Source organism: Hyperolius riggenbachi, chromosome 3 (genome assembly GCF_040937935.1).
Source record: "Hyperolius riggenbachi isolate aHypRig1 chromosome 3, aHypRig1.pri, whole genome shotgun sequence".
NCBI lineage: Eukaryota > Metazoa > Chordata > Amphibia > Anura > Hyperoliidae > Hyperolius > Hyperolius riggenbachi.
In genome coordinates, this window is record NC_090648.1 from 201,094,875 (window position 1) to 201,117,029 (window position 22,155).

Consider the following 22,155-nt stretch of genomic DNA (forward strand, 5'->3'; position numbering starts at 1 on the left):
ACCACGGAAATAATTCCTCAATCGTTACACCAGCTATCTTAGGAGTGCCCACTCAAGGACTTTTGTATGTGTTTATGAATACAGTGATAACAATTTAGATACAGTGATAACGATTTAACAGATTATTTCCCACTGACTTTAACTAAAAGACAAAACATCAGATCCTTCACTTTTTACTTAAAGCGGAACTGAAACCTCTGTAAAAAATAAGATTTTCACTTACCTGGGGCTCCTGCATGTCCCCTGCAGCCAACCTGTGCCCTTGCAGTTCTGGACCGATCCTTGGTTCTCCCGCCGTGGCTCACTTTTTTTCCTGTAATGGAGGTTGACTTGTAAGTCAACCTCCATTCCACCCTGGCCACGTGTATCCTAGTACGCGTTTCTGTAGCCAGGAGCACCCTGCGCAGGTGCACTACGAGAAAATCTCTACTGTGCCTGCGCAGTACGCATCCGCCTACGGGAGTGTGAACGAGGATGTGAGCAGCCAGGGCCGCACAGGCGCAGTTCCTCCAAACTGCTCGAAGTGAAAATGAGCTTTGACGTGGGACCAGAGCATCGGTGAGTGGCTGCGTGGGGACAGGTTGGCTGCAGGGGTCTGGCAGAAGCCCCAGGTAACTGAAACTCTTATTTTTTATAGAGTTTTCAGTTCCACTTTAACCTCTTGACGACCAGCTAACGCCGATTGGCGTAAACTGGTTGTCTGTGGGTTTCCATGGAAACGGCCGCTCGTTCCATGTCAGTTCACGGAGGGTGTCTCCGTGAACTGCCTGCGAGCCTCTGATCGTGGCTCGCAGGTGAAATGTAAACGCGTGGGAAGAAATCCCCGGTGTTTACACTGCGCGGCGCTGCAGCTGCAGCAGCGCCGTAAAGGAGATCGGCGATCCCCGGCCTCTGATAGGCCGGGGATCGCCGCCGTCTGATAGGCTGAAGCCTATCAGAGGCGGTACAGGACGTATCGCCATCCTGTATTGCCTACAGAGCCAGGGAGAGGGAGGGAAGGAGCCCTGAGGAGGAGCCCCCCCCCCCGCAAGGCACAGCAGAGCGGCGGTGATCAGACCCCCCCCAGCAGGACATCCCCCTAGTGGGGAAAAAAGGAGGAAGTCTGATCGCCCTGCCTGCAATACGATCTGTGCTGGGGGCTGAAGAGCCCACCCAGCACAGATCAATAGGAAACCACTTGGTCGACAAGTGGTTAAAGAGACTCTGAAGCGAGAATAAATCCCCCACTGTGACACTTGGTTGCAGACTTGGTCGCTCCTGGAGGCAGGGCTAACGGCTGCAGCCCTGCCTCCAGTCACGTCTATCAGCGGCGCATCACCGCCTCTCCCCCGCCCCTCTCAGTGAAGGAAGACTGAGAGGGGCGGGGGAGAGGCGGAGATACGCGCTGACAGACGCGCGTGGGGCAGGGCTGCGGCGGTTAGCCCTGCCCCTACCAGGAAGCGCTCCCCCGCTGAAATTAGGGGATTTGGGGGATCAGGGACCCCCGTTAAGCCGCGGGATAGCGGCGGTTTAGCAGGGGCACACATGCCCCTGCTATCTATGAGGTCTGAAGCGAGATTTATTCTCGCTTCAGACTCTCTTTAAAGGGATACTGTAGGGGGGTCGGGGGAAAATGAGCTGAACTTACCCGGGGCTTCTAATGGTCCCCCGCAGACATCCTGTGTTGGCGCAGCCACTCACCGATGCTCTGGCCCCGCCTCCAGTTCACTTCTGGAATTTCTGACTTTAAAGTCAGAAAACCACTGCACCTGCACGCCCGTGTCCTCGCTCCCGCTGATGTCACCAGGAGTGTACTGCGCAGACACAGGCCATACTGGGCCTGCGCTGTGCGCTCTTTATGACATCAGCGGGATCGAGGACACGGCAACGCAGGCGCAGTGGTTTTCAGACTTTAAAGTCTGAAATTCCAGAAGTGAACCGGAGGCGGGGCCGGAGCTTCGGTGAGTGGCTGCGCCAACACAGGATGTCTGCGGGGGACCGTTAGAAGCCCCGGGTAAGTTCAACTCATTTTCCCCTGACCCCCCTACAGTATCCCTTTAAGGGAGAATCAGGTGACGTATCACCGTGGAAACCACTTTAAATGAATGACACAGAGGAACAGCGGTGCTTTTATATACACAGAAGAGAATGACGTATAAACCTTTGTTTAGGCTTTAGGCCTGAGCCCTGAGGACATGCAACTGAACCGAGAAAACAGAAGAACAGCAGCGGCCTTCTAGCCCCAGGTGGAGTTCTGACAGTTCCACCACATCTATGTCTGGCACAGCGCCGTACAATGCCAACAGCAGCAGATTCCTCCCCAGGCTGAGAAGCACAATATCTCAGATAGGATGAGTAAACCTGCACTTTCATCTACAGACATTGCAGAAGATCATGTCTGAGGGCTTATTAGAGTTTGCTTGCTAGTCTTATGCAATCCATACTTGAAAGCGGTGTACGGGCTGGTGCACACCAGAGCGGTTCTGAAGCGTTTTGTAAAACGCGTGCAGGGGGAAAACCGCTTGGCTAATGAAAGTGAATGGGATGGTGCATACCAGAGCGGTTCGCTTTTTCCACAAACGCAAACTCAGGGGCTGCAGCATTTTTTTAATTTCTGAGGCGTTTCTGCCTCAATGTTAAAGTGTAGAGAAGTGGAAAACCGCTATGAAAACCGCTAGATTTGAGCGTTTTCCAGGTGTTTTTGTTACAGAAGCTGTTCAGTAACAGCTTTACTGTAACAATATGTGAAATCTGCCACACAAAAACACTCCAAAAACCGCTAGGCATGTTTAGAAAACCTCTAGAATCACTCTGAAATCTGTTTCAAAAACCTCTAGTGTTTTGCGGATCTGCTAGAGGATTTTTGTGTGCACTGGGCCTACCAGTAGCAAGCACAGAAATAATTATGAGTAGCAAAGAGGCACTCTTAGTTCAACAGAAAAGAACAGTGGCAGAGTTGGAGTTCTACATTTGGGCAGGGTTTATAGCTTAACATAGCGAACAATTAAGTAATACTAGTGATAGTTCAATTTAACTGTGGGCAGATCTCTACTGCTTAACCTAATCTTGGTACTTTGTCTATTAAGAATAATATTACTGTATGTTTTATCTATGTTAAAGGCTTGAACTCATTGCAAAAATGCCTGCAGGCACTGAACAAGCGAAATATGGAGGCTGCCACGTTCATTCTGTAATAGAAAATGCCAGTCGCCTGAATTCTTTTTTATATATAGAAGAGGTTTATTGAGGTGCATAACATCAAACATTACCAGCATAACGTGCATTCAAAATTTGCAAATACAGAATACAGGTACAAAGTTTGGAGTCTGATCAGATGAGCACATCAGAAAACAGATAATATCAGAATATACTAAGCCAACTATAGTATGAGAAAAAAACAAACATTTAAACCTCATGTGTGGTCAAACCCAAATACAGCTCCCCTCCCCTCTCCGCCTCCGCAGAATGCCAACCTAAGTAAATGAATCAAAATATTATAAATAAATGTCTAACATTGTCCCCTATAAATTAACCAAGTTTCCCAGATTTTATTAAAGCGATCCAAATTCTCATTTCCTAAATAAAACACTCGGTCCATTAGTGAAATTAAGTCCAGACGGTGTTTCACCAGGTCAATATCAAGAGTAGGCGTTTTCCATTTAAAAGCAATGGTCCATTGCCCTGCACAAATTAAATATCTGAAGAATGTTAGACGTGAGCCCGTGACTGAACCATCCGAAACATATAGGAGGGCCTGGGAGGGACCCAGAATGATGGAAGTTTTATAAATATCAGAAAATAGGGCCCTTACATCTGACCAAAATTGTACTGCAATTGGGCAATCCCAAAAAATATGATATAATGTTCCAGGTCCACCACATCCACGGAAACAATCAGGGGATACATGCGGATATATTACATGCAGCCGTGCAGGAGTAAAGTACCATCTTAGTAATAATTTTACCGGGGTGTCCTTAAGAATATTTGATTATACTACTTTCGACACTGCCTCCCAACAAGAAGCCCATTGTGAAGAGGATAATTGGTGTCCCAGGTCTTGTTCCCAGGCCCTCATATATGGTAATTTTTCATCATCTTCCATCTTATTAGATAAAAGAGCATATAAGATGGAGCCTTTTTGCCTGGTTGAATTAAAGTATAAGTTTTCAAAAGTAGAAAGCTCACGAGATGGAGGAGTAGGAAAATGAGATTTGTAGAAGTGCTTGATCTAGCAATAGCGAAAGGCCTCCCTCAAAGGAGCATCTAAACTGAACCTTAGATGTTGAAAGGGAACAAAGGCGTTGCCAGACCAAAAACGAGAAGCTGTTATTAAACCTTTCCAACCACCAAGCAAATTGAGAAGGATTTTGGAACGCTGGAACAAACCTAGGGTTACCCAGGAAGGATAATTTAGCAGATGGGGACTTAATTAATTTAAATTTAGGAGCAATATCAATCCATAATTTAGCAAGAGAGGCAACAATCTTGTTGAGTTTAGCAAGGGGGGATATATGTCGGCTAGTCACTACCGTAATCAGATAAGAAAGAAAATAAGGACGAACAGTCACTGTCTCAAATCTCCGCCAAAGTGGAGGAGAAGCAGCAAGGCCCCAATCCAAAATTTGGCTTAAAGGGACTCCGAGCAGTGCAGAAACTATGGAAAGACGCATATCATTTTAAAGCTCTCTTTTTCCTCTTTCCAATGAGATATAAAGCGCTGCCCTACGCCTTTCAGTTTTCGCTATTTTCGCGATTGAAATTGCCGCGGCCGTGATTTCAATCGCGAAAATAAAGAAAACTAAAAGGCGTAGAACGAAGATTTAGGTGTCGCCAGAAAGAGGAGAAAGAGAGCTTTAAAATGATATCCATCTTTCCATAGTTACAATGTATTACACAGGCCGACTTTTTCTGCTGAATGGAGCTGCTGACACTGGGGAAAGTGTCCTCCTGTGTAATACAAGTAACTATGGAAAGATGGATATCATTTTAAAGCTCTCTTTCTCCTCTTTCTGGCGACACCTAAATCGTCACTCTACGCCTTTTAGTTTTCTTTATTTTCGCGATTGAAATCGCGGCCGCTGCAATTTCAATCGCGAAAATAGCGAAAACTAAAAGGCGTAGGGCAGCGGTTTATATATCATTGGAAAGAGGAGAAAGAGAGCTTTAAAATGATATGCATCTTTCCATAGTTTCTGCACTGCTCGGAGTCCCTTTAATTTTGAAGCAAGGTAGTAATACCATAAGTTGGGTAGGCCTATACCCCCTTGAGTAGGATGTTTATATAAAGTTTGGGCCCTAACTCTAGCTGGTTTAGAGTTCCAAATATATTTGTTAATCTGAGATTGCATAGGGTTTATTACTTTTTTGGGAAGGGTAATGGGTAGCATACGAAATAAATAGAGGATTTTAGGAAGTATAATAATTTTGCAGGCTAAGCTAAGTCCCAACCAAGAAACCTTGTATTGGGACCAATTTTTAAGCAAAATATTTAGAGATCGGAACAATGGAGGATAATTAGCTGCAAAAAGATTACGATATAATGGTGTAAGCATAACTCCAAGATATTTAAATGTATTCATACACCATTTAAAATCAAAATTTGCCTCCAATAATTTTACCGTATGTGGCAATAAATTAATTGGCATAGCAGTTGATTTGAAAGTATTGACATGGAGTCCTGAAAAGGAGAGAATAGATTTGGAAGGGTAGTGACTAGCCGAGTTAAAAATAGGAGCGCATCATCTGCGTATAGAACTATTTTACAATTATCAGGACCATATCCTGCAATATCAGGGTGCTGACGGATCGCCACTGCTAATGGCTCAAGAGTTAAAGCAAAAAGCAGAGGCGACAGTGGGCAACCCTGCCTCGTACCACGTTTAAGGCCTATACTCGCAGAGGAAGCTCCAGGTATACGGATAATAGTAGTGGGGTTGTCATACAGGGAAAGAACTGCTGAGAGAAAAGGGCCCGAAAAGCCAAAGCATTGCAATGTTTCAGATAAATAACGCCACCCCACCGAGTCGAAAGCCTTGCTAATGTCGAGTCCTAACATTAGAAGTCTATTGTTATTCAATTCTGCATCTTGAATTATATTGACTCCAAGCCTAACGTTATCTGAACCCTGTCTCCCTGGAATAAAGCCTTTCTGATTAATCCCTACAAGGTGACCCACAATGGAGCCCAATCGCACAGCTAGGATCTTGGCAAATACCTTAACCAGTTCGGCCTATCTGGACGAGCTTCCTCGTCCAGATAGGCACTGGTGCTGCCGCCGGCTCGTGCGCGCGATCGGGCGCGCCCCCGCGCGCGATCGGGCGCGCCCCCGCGCGCGCTCCCGCTGCCCGCCGCTAGCCCCCCGATCAGTGAATGGGAATATAATTCCCATTCACCGATCTAACTTCCCCGCAGAAATACCGACGCTTTCTCTCCAGAGAGCGCGGTATTTCTGCCCCCAGGAAACAACTCCTCAGCATTTTAGTTCCTAGATGCGAGCTGGTTCGCATCTAGGACTTTTTTCACTGTGGCCATCTTGTGGCCAAATAGTAAACTGCACCCACATACATTTTTGATTAAAAAAAAACATTATTTTACATTTAAAATTAGCAGTTTCCCTCCCACACCAAAAATTACCCACATACACTTTTTTCATTTAAAAAAAAAAAAAAAAACAATTAAAAAAAAAAAAAAAAACAACATAAATAGTTACCCAAGGGTCTGAACTTTTTAAATATGCATGTCAAGAGAATATGTTATTATATTATTTAAAATTATAAGCTTATAAATAGTGATGGACGCAAATTGAAAAAATGCACCTTTATTTCTAAATGAAATATCGGCACCATAAATTGTGATAGGGACATCGTTTAAATGGTATAATAACCGGGACAGATGGGCAAATAAAATACATGCGTTTTAATTACGGTAGCATATATTAATTTCAAACTATAATGGCCAAAAACTGAGAAATAATGAATTTCTTCCGTTTTTTTCTTATTCTTCCTGTTAAAATGCATTTACAGTAAAGTGGCTCTTAGCAAAATGTATCACCCACAGAAAGCCTAATTGGTGGCGGAAAAAACAAGCTATAGATCAATTCATTGTGATAAGTAGCAATAAAGTTATAGGCGAATGAATGGGAGGTGAACGTTGCTCGGATGCATGAGATTTTCGGACCGCGGCGCTGAACCGGTTAATATCATTATTAAGTATGGATATTGGACGAAAACCTGCTGGAGTGGAATGATCTGCTCCTGGCTTGGGTAAAAGAGTGAGAGAAGCTTCGAGCATTTCATGTGGAAATTTCCCACCTTTAAGGATATTATTAAAAAGCGCAGTAAGAGGGATAGAGAGGAGGTCCGAAAATGTTTTATAATATTGAGGGGTAAACCCATCAGGCCCTGGGGCAGTGGAGGATTTAAGTGATTTTATAGTAATTTGGACTTCAGACATAGTGATAGGGGCATTCAGAATCTCTAACTGGTCATTAGATAGTGTGGGAAAATTAAGTTGGGCCAGCCAAGATCCCAGTGCGACCGAGTCCAAATTGGGAGCCTGACCCAATAATTGAGAATAGTAGTCCTCAAATATTTTTATTACACTAAGAGGTAAGGTTTCCACAGCTCCTTTTTTGTTTTTTACCCTATAAGCATGAGGCGGCTTATAATACTCCGTAAGCTTGCAGGCGAATTGGGTGGAAGGGTTGTTTCCTCTTAAAAGGAATCTAGCTTTAGAAAATTTTAAGGCCTTCATATGGATGGAATTTAAGACTGTGTCCAATTCTGTCCTTTTTAGGGTAATTAATTGCATGATATCTGGGATAGGATTAGGGAAATGTCTCTTATAGAGATCATCCAATTCCTTGGACAGAGAGAGAATTTTTTCAGATCTTTGTTTTTTAGCTTGGATGGCTTTACGGATAAGAACCCCTCTAATCACAGGTTTATGGGCAGCCCAACGTGATGCAGGGGGGGTATTATCCTCATCATTATGTAGAAAATAGTCTTCCAAAGCACTAGCTACTTCAAGCCTGCTTGCATGATCAGCAATCAAGGAGTCGTTTACAGTTGCCTGAATTCTGTGCTGATGCTCTGCTTCCAATTCTTTGTCACTGGCCCAGAATGAGCATGCAGATCAGATGCTTTGACTCTGGTCTGACTCCACTGACTGCATGTTTTTTGCATGTGTGTGACTGAAACAGCTAAAGCCAAAAGCTCAGCATGACAGACAGGCAACTAGCATTGTTTTTAAGGGAATGAAGATGACATCTTCCATATCCTTCTCACTTCAAGTTCCCTTGAAGCAAACTTGTTACATCCCTGGACAGCTTGATAATTTTAGCCTAACAGGCTCTTGAAATCAAAGTGAAATTAAAGTACGGCAAATAAAGTGCCTAAAACCTCATATTTTCATTAGTGAAAAGCCCATCACTATTAAGGTACAATAGGAAGTCCTAGTACATAAAAATAAGGGACCTGACTTGGCTGCTAGAAACAAAACAAAAAAAAGTGAAAATGCACATTACTTGGGCAGAACAATCACCTTGCAGCCATTTTGAATTCAATCCAGGGCCCTATCTGCAAGGAGTTTGTGTGTTGTCCCCAATGTCTGTGTGGGTTTCCTCCGGGCACTCTAGTTTCCTACCACATCTCAAAACACACAGATAAGCTAATTGGCTTGCCCCTAAAATTGGTGCTAGACTAAAATGGACATATGAGTATGGTAGGGATTAGATTGTGAGCCCCTCGGACAATCAGTAACAAGACTATATACGCTATAAAGAGCAACAGAAAATGTCAGTGCTATATAAGTAATAGTAACAATTACTACTAATTGTTTTGACATATAGTAACCTCTGAATATGCATTTTTCCTCATATGCTCAGTTTAAATGTCTATTACAGATTTGCTTTAAAGTGAACCCTAGGTGAGAGGGATATGCAGGCTGCCATATTTATTTCCTTGTAAACAATGGCAATTGCCTGGCAGCCCTATTGTTCTTCTGGCATAAGTCAGCTGAGTCAGAGTACCTGATCTGCTGCATGCTTGTTCAGGGTCAATGTCTAAAAGTATTAGACACAAGATCAGGAGGACCGCCAGGCAACTGGTATTGTTTAAAAGGAAATAAATATGGCAGCCTCCATATCCCTCTCATCTTGGGTTCCCTTTAAAGTAAATCTAAACTTCTTGATAAAAAAAATGATATAATGCATATCAGTACTGCCAAGCCAATTAATGTTATTAAATATTATCCTTATAATTTGGCTGCAGCCAGGTATACTTTTCCAGACATGGCAGATCAATCAAAAACATACTTACTTGCAACCATAACTACAGTAGACTGCAACCTAGTTCTTTTGCAAATACACCCAATAAGCACTTTCTGTTCAGGTGCTCAATCAACTCACACAGCAATAGTCTCAAAAAACAAGGTAAGCGTATGCTGTTATATTTGCTGAATCCATTGCAGTATTTATACCTGTCCTGAAGGGATTTTTTTCTACCACAACAGTTTAAATATAAACTTATAGAAACACCATGTTTATATTTGAGAACAGAGGCGCCAAAAGAATAAAAACAGTATTTAAAAGTTTTTAAAAATTGCGTGGGAGGCAGTGGTGGACTTACCTCCCGCAAGCAGACACAACAACTGTGTATTCAAACAAAGGGAATATTTATTGGTATACTCCAAAGGTAGATCGCAACGCGTTTCGCAGGTCAAGCCCGCTTCATCAGGCAAATACAGGACGGAGCACACAACTGGGGGTAAGAGGCAACAAATTTTAAATTTCTGAACATTTCTGAACATACCGCACAAGTATAAACAGCAATGGGCATCTTAGGGTGAGAAGAATTCTCTATATGTGGTTGAATCCCATAGGATCAATGGGAGGGAAAAAATAGGGAAAGGGGCACCGGGAGGGGGGGGGGGGGGGCTGGAAGGTTTCCATTTTGACGGGGAAGGGGAAAAGAAAAAAAGGTGGGGGGGAAGGAAAAAAACTTTTTGGGTAGAAAAAACAACCCACAATAACAATATAGGGAAGAGGTCGGTGGGGGAAAAAAGAATGGGGGGGGGGGGGGAGGAGGGGGAGAGGGGGGAAGGAGGGGGGGGAAATATAAAAAACAGGGTGATCTACAGCATGTGTGTAAAAACAGCAGATATACATCCATGTGAGCGTGGAGTAATTGTCAGATAAACAGTTATAGACACATTTAAAAACATATATACATTTTCACAAACGCATCACAGTGCGTGTGTATAAATGCGTGTACATCGTGTTACAGAGGTGGGGGGAAAATAAACCTGTCTTAAAATATAGAAGTGCTAGTCATAGTTAGAAAAAAACATCAAGGGTTATATAAAGTCAGTAACTTACCAGCAGTATGTCCAGGTAGCACTTGGCGCCTCAGTAACCAAGTGCTACTGAACTGCCGTTTTTATAGTGGTGAATCCCACCCCTTAATTCATTAGAATATGGGGCGGGCGCTTGGTTTCCCGCCATGCGTAATTACGCATTGCGCGCATGCGTATATTTGACGCGTCATTGCATCCCGGGCATACGTATTTTTTGCCGCATACGACATTGGCGCATGCGTACTTTCAAGCCGCCATGCGTAGGACGGCGTGGGAACAGATGTTGCATCAATAAAGACGCATTTTACTGTCAATGTTATGAGATAGGCCATAAAAATGATTCTGGTTATATACATCACTGTATATATGTAGTTTAGTGCAAATGTCACTGTAAATTCCCATGTTATAATATAAATAATAAAAAAGACATTGGGCTATCGGGATAAGGACCATACTTGTAAAAAGAATAAAAGTTGCAATAATAATAAAAATTAGTCGAAATAATGGTAATGATAAAAGAAATTAGAAACATACATAAAATTACCATGACAAAGTCAACAGGATATAATAAAAACAAACAATAAGAAAACACACAAAAATTAATAAAAATAAATAGGTGAAAATACAAAGTATTAAAAACTCGAACGTATAATGAGGACCGATAAAAGAGGCGACTGGGTTAAAAATAATATTGATTCAATATGATTAGGGGATTTTTTCTAATTGTTCGTTGAGTCCTTCAGGAATGAGGGTCCTCAACATTTGTATCCAAAACATATCTCTCGCTTTCAATATTTCAAAAGCATTGTGCAGTTGTTGGTCAATGGTTTCTATAAGTGTTATATGGAATAGAGTGGGGTCATTGTGGTGGTGAGTGCCGAAGTGTCTGGAAACGCTGTGAAGGGGAAAGTTTTTTAGTATATTTCTTTTGTGTTGTCCAATACGACTGCGCGCCGGTTGTGTGGTACGGCCCACGTACTGGAGGTGACAAGGACAGGAGATAATGTATATGACGTATCTTGAGGTACAGGTTATCGGGTGTTTGATTGGATAATTAATCTTTGTGGTGTTGGAGCAAAAAAAGTTGGTGGCATTAATAAACGGGCAGGCCTTACATCTGGTGTTGTTGCATGGGTAGCATCCTGGGGTATGTTTTTGCTTTGGATTTGTGTTGGCTGTAGGTGTTCGGAGTTTACTAGGTGTTAGAAGGTTACGTAAATTAGGGGCTCTTCTGAAGGTAATTTGGGGTTTTTTGAGGAATTGATTGTCGCAGATAGGGGTCTTGTAATAGAATATCCCATCTGTTTTGTAAAATAGTACGGATTTGGGGGTGTTGGGCACTGAACCGGGTAATAAATCGAGGGCAATCTGCAGTGGGCTGTTTAGTGTGACATTGGGTTGGATTATGTGGTGGAACAGTTTTTGCTTTGAATTTTGCATCTTTAATGGAAACTCCCCTCCGCTCCCGGTGCCCCTTTCCCTATTTTTCCCTCCCATTGATCCTATGGGATTCAACCACATATAGCAAATTCTTCTCACCCTAAGATGCCCATTGCTGTTTATACTTGTGCGGTATGTTCAGAAATGTACAAATGTGTTGCCTCTTACCCCCAGTTGTGTGCTCCGTCGTGTATTTGCCTGATGAAGCGGGCTTGACCTGCGAAACGCGTTGCGATCTACCTTTGGAGTATACCAATAAATATTCCCTTTGTTTGAATACACAGTTGTTGTGTCTGCCTGCGGGAGGTAAGTCCACCACTGCCTCCCACGCAATTTTTAAAAACTTTTAAATACTGTTTTTATTCTTTTGGCGCCTCTGTTCTCAAATATAAACACGTCTTATATCCACCCTTAGTGGAGGGGGATACCCCTTCTTGTTTTCCAGTCTACAGAGAGCGACTTCTTAATCCTGAGTGAGGACAGGCTAATCTCCTCACCTGCTTATACAGTGGTTGCTTGGAGGTAACCCTGGTTTGTGAGTATCTAATTTATACTCGTTCCATTATCCAATTGCCTTAACATACTACACCATTTTGGGCTCTTGGTTCTTCTATTTTTTATAGAAACACCAAACTATATTTTAATTCAGTTATATATTCTTTAAAAAAATGATATGTAATGCACAGCTTGCTCGTGATGACATATTTTACATAAGCAAATACCATCTATAGTTCATATCCACTTCAGTTCCATTGGACTGACCTCTTTACACCTGATATATACTTGACATTTCATTAGGCCTGATAATGTCTTCAACCGTGCTCTCCCTTCTACTGAAGAGTTCTGCCAGAAGTATGCTTGTTCTTCAGCTCCATTTCAAACTTGAGTATTAATATTTGCAGAGAGGAAACGCTACACAATAAAGTCCAAATGTATGACACTAGATGTCAACTGATTGCAACAGTCCCAATGATCTTCCCCTCAGCAGGCGACATAAATGGCACCTCCACTTCTTAACCAGTCTCTATAGAGATCAAAGCCAGCTTGCAACAAGAATATATTCAATTTTCCAGGACAGAGGGAGTCACCATTACATTCATAGTATTACACTCACTGTCCACTAAGACCCTCCGTTGGGCACCTTGGGACTGTTATCAGGTCGTCCCCCACCTCTCTGGCAACTACTGGTCCTTTCCTTCACTTCTCCATAAATCCATTCCTACAATGCACCAATATCATGGCATCCACAATGTACCTCAAATTAAAAACCTTGCATAGTGCAAAACCAAATGCAATTATTGTTAATAAAAATCTATTGCACTCACATGTGTCTTGGTAAAAAAAAAACAGCATAGAGCAGGGGTCTCAAACTCAATTTACCTGGGGGGCCGCAGGAGGCAAAGTCAGGATGAGGCTGGGCCGCATAAGGGATTTCACAATCGCGGCGCATCTCCGCCTCTGCCCGCCACTCTCACTCTTCCTTCACAGAGAGGGGCGGGGAGAGGCGGCGATCCGTGCGGCGATTGACGTCAGGAGGGGCAGAGCTGAAGCTGAAAGCTCTGCCCCTTCCAGGAAATGCCAGCGGATGGCCCCCTGGGCGATTTAGGGGCCCTGCAGCCCTTGTTTAGCGGCGGGGATGCGGCGGATTACTTGGGAGCACTGAAGCGAACTATAAGGAAGCTTTTGCCGGCGAGGGCCACAAAATATTGTATCGAGGGCCACAAATGGCCCGCGGGCCGTGAGTTTGAGACCCCTGGCATAGAGTAATTTAGCCACGGGCTCTTACACATTTGGGGGCCGCTGGTGGGCTAAGTGAAACCGGTGCAAGATAGTGCACAAATAGAGACTAGAGCAAGACCGGGAGAGCAGGGGCAGGGGCAAACCCAGGATTTTTAAGGGCTGGATTCCTGAAAGGTCTCCCTCAGCCACGCACAATGCAGTATAATAATATGGTAGAACATCATGCTGGGTACACATAATGCAATTTCCTGTCCGACTGACAGGATCTGACAATTATTTCCTAAATGTCTGATCTGCTACCGATCGACAACGGGATCGATCAGGAGCAGTTTGGATACAGATAATAATGAGGACAGCCGGCATTGCTAATGAAGGGGAAAGTGAAGCATTCACACAGCAGATGCACAGGTTTGTGTTCATACCTGACTCTGTTAAGTTCCCCAGAGTTTCTCCATGCTCTGTACACACGCTGCTGCTCCATGCTCTGTACACACGCTGCTGCTCCATCCAAGTCAATTGTAGTAAGGAAAGAAAGGGGGCAGTGCTGTGAGCTGCAGATATTTTGGTTTGGTAACTTGTGCCTGTCCCCAGACACTGCACCGGCCCTGGTCTGAGGGGGGATTCTGCGCAGCTGTAACCCCCCCCCCCCCCCCCCCCCGCTGCTTTTGCCTATGACAGACACTTCGCTGAGCCCACTAGTGGCCCACAAATGGAGGAGAGCCCGTGACTAAATACCCTACACTGTTTTTTTTACCAAGACACATGTGAGTGCAATAGTTTTTAATCAACAATGGATGTGTTTGGTTTTACACTATGCAAAGCTTTTCATTTGAGGTACATTGTGGATGCTATGGTATTGGTGAACATTCATTGCATAATTCATAAAACCATAGTGGTTGTTGATTTTGATGACTGAACATTGTACTCCATAACTCTACAGTTTTAAAAGTAGTAAATGCTAAAGTGTGTACTTAACCAGTTATGCATTTTTTATGACATATTTTACATTAAGCTACCTTCAGAAATTGTAGGGCATGCTTCTATTTTGTAAGCAGCATTAATGTTGAGAGGCACCGTTTTCTAGTGCCTATTATGTAACAGGCTTCATGACTAGTACATTATAAATACTATTGCTGTAGCTATGTATAGTCTTGTGTCCTGAAGATTATATGCTTATGTTAGCCAATACTTGCTTTACAGATGGTGGGTATCTGACGGTAGGTTTAAAATGTTAACCTACAGATAATCGAATTAACTTTGTGAAACCAAATTTTAGCTAACTTTGAGTGCTCTACTTACTAGGACCACAGGCTTAAACCCCGCTAGTGACTCGGCTTATACACGGGTGGGCTTATATGCAAGTATATACGGTATGTTATTATTGTATATTAGCCTTGCTCTTTTGTACTATGCAGAAGAGCTAACATCCGGGATGGATTCATGTTTATACTGGATAAGGTTTTAGCTTTCTGCCCCAATGTAGTGGCCTGAAACCCACTAGCAGTGCTTGTGATTTGAAAAGCTCTTGATAATGTAATGCTATGTGTGTGATCCTACTCAAGGGATGTGTTTTTATAAAAATCACCAATAGCATTACATTAGCGAGAGCTTTACAAATCACAAATGCTTAGAAGAAGCAAGACCAGGACAAGCATGCATAGAAAATTGCTTGACTAGACTGCATGGTCTCTTGCATATATTCCTGCTCATCGAGCTACTTTATTCCCAGTTTGGAATCCACTTGTTTAGCATGCTACAGTCCCTGTGTGGCTTGTGACCTTGCTTATGTCTCATTCAAGTTATCTGATCATTTGGTTTAGACTCTTTGTCTATTCAGCGAACTGTGCATCCGCTGAGCCATCCAATCTTCATGTCCTATTGTAATGAAAACAACACATATTGTCACTCTCTGGCTGCCTAAAGACACAACGAATTCCATTGTAAAGATTTAATTATCGGTGTGAAGCTGCCTCACTCATGACTATATTAGTATTTCATCATGCAGGATAGAACATACACCTTTCATTCTTTTTAAGATAAGGGAAGCAATCAAATGGTTTTACATTCTTCTGTTTAAAACATGTTTTTGGATGAAGTCAAGTGGCAGATTTATGCATAAAGCTCAGATTTTTCCCTTTCATATATTGAAGAACTGTGACAACTATGATTGCATAAAAGACCAGTAGGGTGCTTTGCTAGCTTACATTTAAACTGTCAGGATAGTATGTACCATTCACTGCAGCTAACACTCATTATTATTATTTATATAGCGCCTATATCTTCTGTAGCATTTTACACAATATATATAGTCTTGTCACTAACTATTCCTCACAGGGGATACAGGGGCTCACCATCTAATCCCTACCATAGTCATAAATCCATTGCAGGCTAGGGGCAATTTAGGGGGACATAATTAACTCATCTGTATGTTTTTTGAGATGTGCAAGGAAACCAGAGTCTCTGGAGGAAACATACACAGACATGTGGAGAACATACAAACTCCTTGCAGATAGTGCTATGGCTGGGCTCCGAACTGCAAGGCATGGAATATATGAACCACTTCATCATATAGCCTTCTGTAATCCACAGCATCATTTTGTTTTGTCTATCGCGTCATACACATACCATGACCATCGTCTGCAGGGATAGGAAGTCAATCCCTTGGGGTGACAGTTGGGGCCAAGTTCTGTACAGAATAATCCCTAGCCTAGAGGGTATCAATATGTCTGTTTCCATGAAGGGAGGGAGGAGAGGAGGATGCGCAGCATATGATGGAGTGGCTTCGGCATGCAGGGTGAGTAGGTGAACAGATCTTAAGGCTACGTCAGGGGCACCACTCCACTGCTAGATTCTGGACCCGAGGTGGTCTTCAGCCGAGTTTAATGCAGTGTGTGTACATAGCTTTAGACATGGGTTAGTGCCTGTAGCATAATTCCTGCATTTGGGATTGGGTTAAATAAACGGGAGTGCAAGAAACTCACATAACAATTGGGATGAATGGTGGGCGGTGATGACTCAGACATTAACCACACAGAGAAGTCAGCATCCTCTCCAGGTTCTATTGTTTTATCTCCATATGGCTGTACAGTCATAAATAAAATCAGACTAAATCAAGAGAGTTTATAGAACTAATTACAAGTAACATTAAAGCACGTTGCATAAATACCAGCTTTTTGTTTTGTATGTCGTGGATTGTAAGCTACCTGGTCAGCACTAATGATATTGCTGAGCAGACAAACGCTTAAATAAGCAGAGTAAATAAAGAGAGCAATATTGTGCCAGTGGTTGTGAGAGGTTGAATGAGGACAGGGTATGAAGCGCAGCAGATATCTATAGACTCTCTATCTGTAATGCAGGAAGTTTGTGTCAGACAGCAAGGTTCAGGAGGTTGTTGTCACAAGTGCGCAAAATCCTCTACAAGAAGAGAAAGTTATAGTCACCGTATGTTTACAGTTTCTTAAAAAATGCAGGGTACGGGCTAAATAAACAAAAATATTATATAACACGGTGTGCTACATTCTTTCCTGCACTTTACTGCATGCAGTATATTGACTGTTTCAGCGTGTACTTGTATTAGTACATTGTATAGGTTTATTAATGTTAACTTGTTCTTCTAGGTATATAAAACCACATAGACAGGATTCACACTTGATGCGTTTTACCGCATTGGGAATTGCAAACATGTTCACGGTCACATTCACTGTAAGTCAATGTGTTGTGTGCTCAATTTAAATTCAAACGACCAGCAGCAGTTTCTATGACCTTGCACAAGTTAAAAAAAATACCTATTTCTACAAAGAGTTAAAATGAAAAAAAAAAAGTCCTTTAATGCTCTTAATTGACTATACTTACCTTTCGTTAGTCCCACCACAGTTTCCTCGGAAATTATGCAGTGCCATATCCTCTCAAAACCCGACGAATGACAGAGAACGCCGCACGTGTCAATCCCTTGACTAACGAACAGTGCCACACACGTCGAGCCCATTCCCAGCCCTAGACTTGCTATACTAAGTATAGCAAGCATCAGAGTAATTACATTCTGAATTCTAATAGAATGTAGAAAGTAGACGATGCACCATACACAATGCTTAAAGGTTTATTCGCCCACCATCACCATCACAGGGTTAACAAGCAGCATACAAGTGACGGCCTAACAGCCGTTTCGCGATTACTTGCTTCCTCAGAGACCAGTGTCACACTGGTCTCTGAGGAAGCGAGTAATCGCAAAACGGCTGTTAGGCCGTCACTTGTATGCTGCTTGCATCTCAGGTTTTTTTTTTTAACAAACCCTCCACATTTGGTGATTCCAGCATGTACGGGGGTTTTGCCATTAACTGCTAAATTTTTTAAACATTCCCCTGCCATTAAAGTCAATGAGGCTCGCCGTGAACATTTGTTTTGAAATCTTTTGTGGTAAAATTTGTGAATGCGTCCACAAAAGTTCGTTCATGATTTTCAGCCATACCTACTCAGATATGAGAAAAGTATAAATAGGCAACAAGAGTAAATATAACACGGCTCTTACTTCAGGACCAGGGCGAACGTTGACACTGACTAACGATGACTGACAGTGGAAGATACATCTTATCCTACCTAATAAAAGGCAAGTGTCGCTGCGTTCGTCCGTGTGTCAGTGCTTTTTAGCACTGCGCATGTGCAGGGACAGACGCAGAGACACTGCCGAGAGTCAGGGGAGGACGGGGCCAGAAGCGGCTGGCGTGTGTGTGCGTGCGGGCGGCGGGGGTGCGCGCATCACATGCGTGTCACGTGCGCACGGCGGGCAGGTGCGCACATCATGTGTGCGCGGCGGGCGGCGAAGTAAAGACAGACCTAGCCCGTTTTTAAACGGGGTAAGGTCACTAGTACTAAAATAATTCACTACTCTGCTACAGAAAATGATATTTTAGTGGGCTTTTTTGTGCAGTATGCTGTACTAACTGCTGTAAAAAACTGTTTAGAGCACAGCAGCGTCTCTGAATGCCAGCAGCAGAATGAGTGGTAATGAGCATGGCAAGTAGTAATGAAGTGGGAACCTGCAGCTAGCGATTATTTAGGTGGCACTGCTCACAACACACACAGCTCTACCAGCAACATAAGCAGTCTAATAATCACCATGTTCTCCCTGCACAAATTTCATTACAGACCTTTTGTTTTCTATCCCGGTAGCTGCATATGCACATGTCGTGTTTACATGGATGCAGTGAAGTGTGTAATGGAATATCCATGCCCTTTCAAGCAAAGTTATGGATGTGCTGCAAAGTGAATGCAGGCGTAGGAATTTTCATCTATCATTTCCACATTCGTTGGTAGTCTGACTAGTAGGGTGACACCAACCCGGCATACAGCATATTAATTCAGAACAATGGCTTCGACACACCCTTCAGCCACTATTAATATCAGGCATGAAATGTCAGAAGGGTTAATGATGATGATGTTCCTAGATGAGATTAACAGGAGAAGGTGGAGCTACAAAGTAAACATCTGCAAGAGGAAGGAGAGGCTTGTTTATTCTCATTGAAACCAGTATGTCTGTTCCATTATCTCCACCCCATCCCTGCTAGCAGCTGCTTTCCCCCTGTCACCTGCGCCTGAGCTCTCCTATCCTACAAGCAGTGTTCTGTCTATATACAAATGCTGTTTACTCTATAGGAAATGTTTTTACAGAGGCAGGAAGGGACCAGCAGTACGGCATTCTTAATCACGTTCCAGTTACTGGCTCGGACAGCCTGACATTTCATAAATAAGCAAACGATAAGAGTCTAAGGACTGCTCAGTTTATAAAGTAACAGAACAGAAATAGTGATAAGAATCACTGTGTATATATATCAATGCACTTATTTTTTTCTCTGTAGGAATACAAACATGGCGTTGAGATTTGGAAATGTTTGTATATGTTCTTCATTCCTGTGGGTATTTATAGCAGTGTTGAAGAATGATGCAAAGGATATTTCATACTTCTGTTTACAAATCTTGATGCTATCCAACTACTGTCATAAAATGATTAGATACTTTTCAGTTAGCCGGGCGCAACCGCTAGGTGGCGCTAATTACTATTCCCCCTCCAGGCCGCCATGGATAGTAGGGAAAGATAGCGATCGCTGAGGTGGCGTTAATTACCGGTACTATTCCCCCTCCAGGCCGCCATGGATAGTAGGGAAAGATGTAACTCTGCTGCCAGCGATCGCTGGAGTTACATCTTTCCCTACTATACATGGCGGCCTGGAGGGGGAATAGTAATTAACGCCACCTAGCGGTTGCGCACGACTAACGGAAAAGTACCAATTATTATTATTTTATTATTATTGTTCTTTATTTATAAAGTGGCAACATGTACTGTTGTACTGAACCACGGCAGCGCTTTTAGTCACATGTTGGAATTGCTGGAAATGCCAAAAGCTTGAGGCTAATGATAAGCAATTGGGGTGATTTTACAGGAGCAATTGCGATTATCCCAAATTGCAATTGCAGGTTCTTCAGCGATTTAGTGATTTTCCCAATCCCAGAGCAATTCATTCATGGCAATTACGTTTTGCTCCAGGAAATCATGCTTAAAAACACGTTCCGGATATCTCAGCTTCCAGGACTAACAATGGGTTACTGTACATAGCAGTGGTTAACAATTATGGGGTAGAGAAACTCGATAATGAGTTGGAGGATAGGTAAGAAGCTCTGCAGAGGTTGGTTTTGAGGCCCTGTCAGGATAGGATCCATACAAACAGTTTTTAGATGTACAAAAGGATTGGTCATTATTATTTTGGCGTATAGCCTAATATTTGTACACACATTTTCCCTGTTACGCACCTGACATAATTTGGGTTGCTAACATTCAGCTGAGCCAGATCTTTTCGGATGATTACTGAAAGCTCAGGCTACCAGGCACACTGTCAAATAAATATGAATGATTGTTTTTGAGTCAACAAGGCCTTTTGTCTTTGCATAATTTCGAAAAGAACACTAGATATCAGGAAAAAGTTTACTTGTAGGGAGAAATCAGCATGCTTATCACCTGAGGGAGGTTCCCACTGATTCCCAGTCACCTCTTTTGTCTGTCTTCATTTGCTGTACTGTTGTGTCAGCAGTAAAGATCTTTCAACTCTGCCATGTCCTGACCCCTTCCAGTAGTTGGCACTAAAAGAACTTCCAGTAGTTGGCACTAATAGAAGGACTGCAGCTGTAAATGACAGATCTTCTGCCCTCTTGCCTTTTCCATAATTCAAGTGATCAAGATTTTTGACTAAGACTTTAAGTAGAAGAGAACAAGAAAAGGCCATATAGTTGGAGCACTGGGAGGAAGTATGGCGAAGTTGGGGTGCCATGCATGGGAAGAGGTTATATGTGAGGAGGACATTGATAGGTCAATGGAGGAAGAGAGAGGAGGAGCTCAAGGACAGCTCTAGTTTGAAATGCAGTGGGTACCCTCTAACCTTGGCACACAACTTTGGAAACATTTGTAGGCTGAGCTGAATTATTTTGTACTTTGTGATGAGAAGGATATTTGCCATGTATAGATGTGAATGGTGGTATGCAGTATTATTATTATTATTACTACTATTGTGTATTTATATAGCACTGCCAACTTCTTCAGCATTTTACAGCGTATTTATATAGTCATTAACTGTCCTTTAGAGGAGCTCACAATTAATCCCTACTATGGTCATAGTTTATTATAGATTTTTGGGGGGAACCACTTAGTTTAGCTGTACGTTTTGTGAACCATATACACAAAAGCCTTGTATACACTCTAGAAAATCTTTGTCCAAGACGGTTGTGCCATCTTGGCTGAGAACCTACCATGTGTACAGCTGCCCCCAAACACTGACAATGATTGTTCTTTTACTTACCTTAACCACCAGAAACTGCTTGCTTGCTCGTGCACCTCACCATAATCTCCCCTCAGATGAGATGCTCAGAACTGTCACCCTAACAATCAAAGTACAATCACTAAGGATGGACAGTTACTGTGCATGTGTACACACCTGGAGTTACTGCACAGTAGGTCTGTGCTCCGTAAAATGATAAATAATTACATTGATCACTAAGACATCAACATATGCATGTTTGCACTTGCACATCTCTACGGCTAGCTGAACAAAGAAAGTTCAGTGAGTGGATTGGCTGTAAACGTCTAGCTGCCATGAAATCTGTATAGCCATATCAGAGGAGAGAGCTGCATATCACAAAAGATGTTATTTGATGTTTTCTAGATCCAGATTTGAGAAATGTTGGATACACACTGCCAAGGCCATTTTCTTTTATACAGGGAGAATGTGCTGAAATTGTTCCCTGCTTTCCAGGCTAAAGTGCCAATCTGACCTTGCCATTCAGAGTATATTTTTAGAATGTCTAGGGGGCAATATAAGTATCTACAGTGTAGTGAAGTAGAGGTGAAGAAGGTGCCTGATAATAGCATTCAAACTGTGCCAGTAAGAATATCTAGCTACACGTTTATACTGATAGATGTATATAGTTTAGTGTGATCCTTCTCATGCAAGCTCAGCATACAAACATGCACACTGCTGGGCTTCACCAGACTGACTGATACAAAGGCTAAACATTCAAGGCTATTTAAAGCAGAAGCAAAGTCAAATGTAAAAAAGCCCAGCATTTCTCCAAACTCATGATACCCTGTCCTTTAAAGTGACT

General features: G+C 42.7%; 1 protein-coding gene across 15 annotated transcripts in view; it reads left to right on the top strand.

Moving 5' to 3' along the window:
- TJP1 (tight junction protein 1) overlaps window positions 1-22,155 on the top strand; it is a 622,292-nt gene that overhangs the window by 273,441 nt on the left and 326,696 nt on the right. The window lies entirely within an intron of this gene.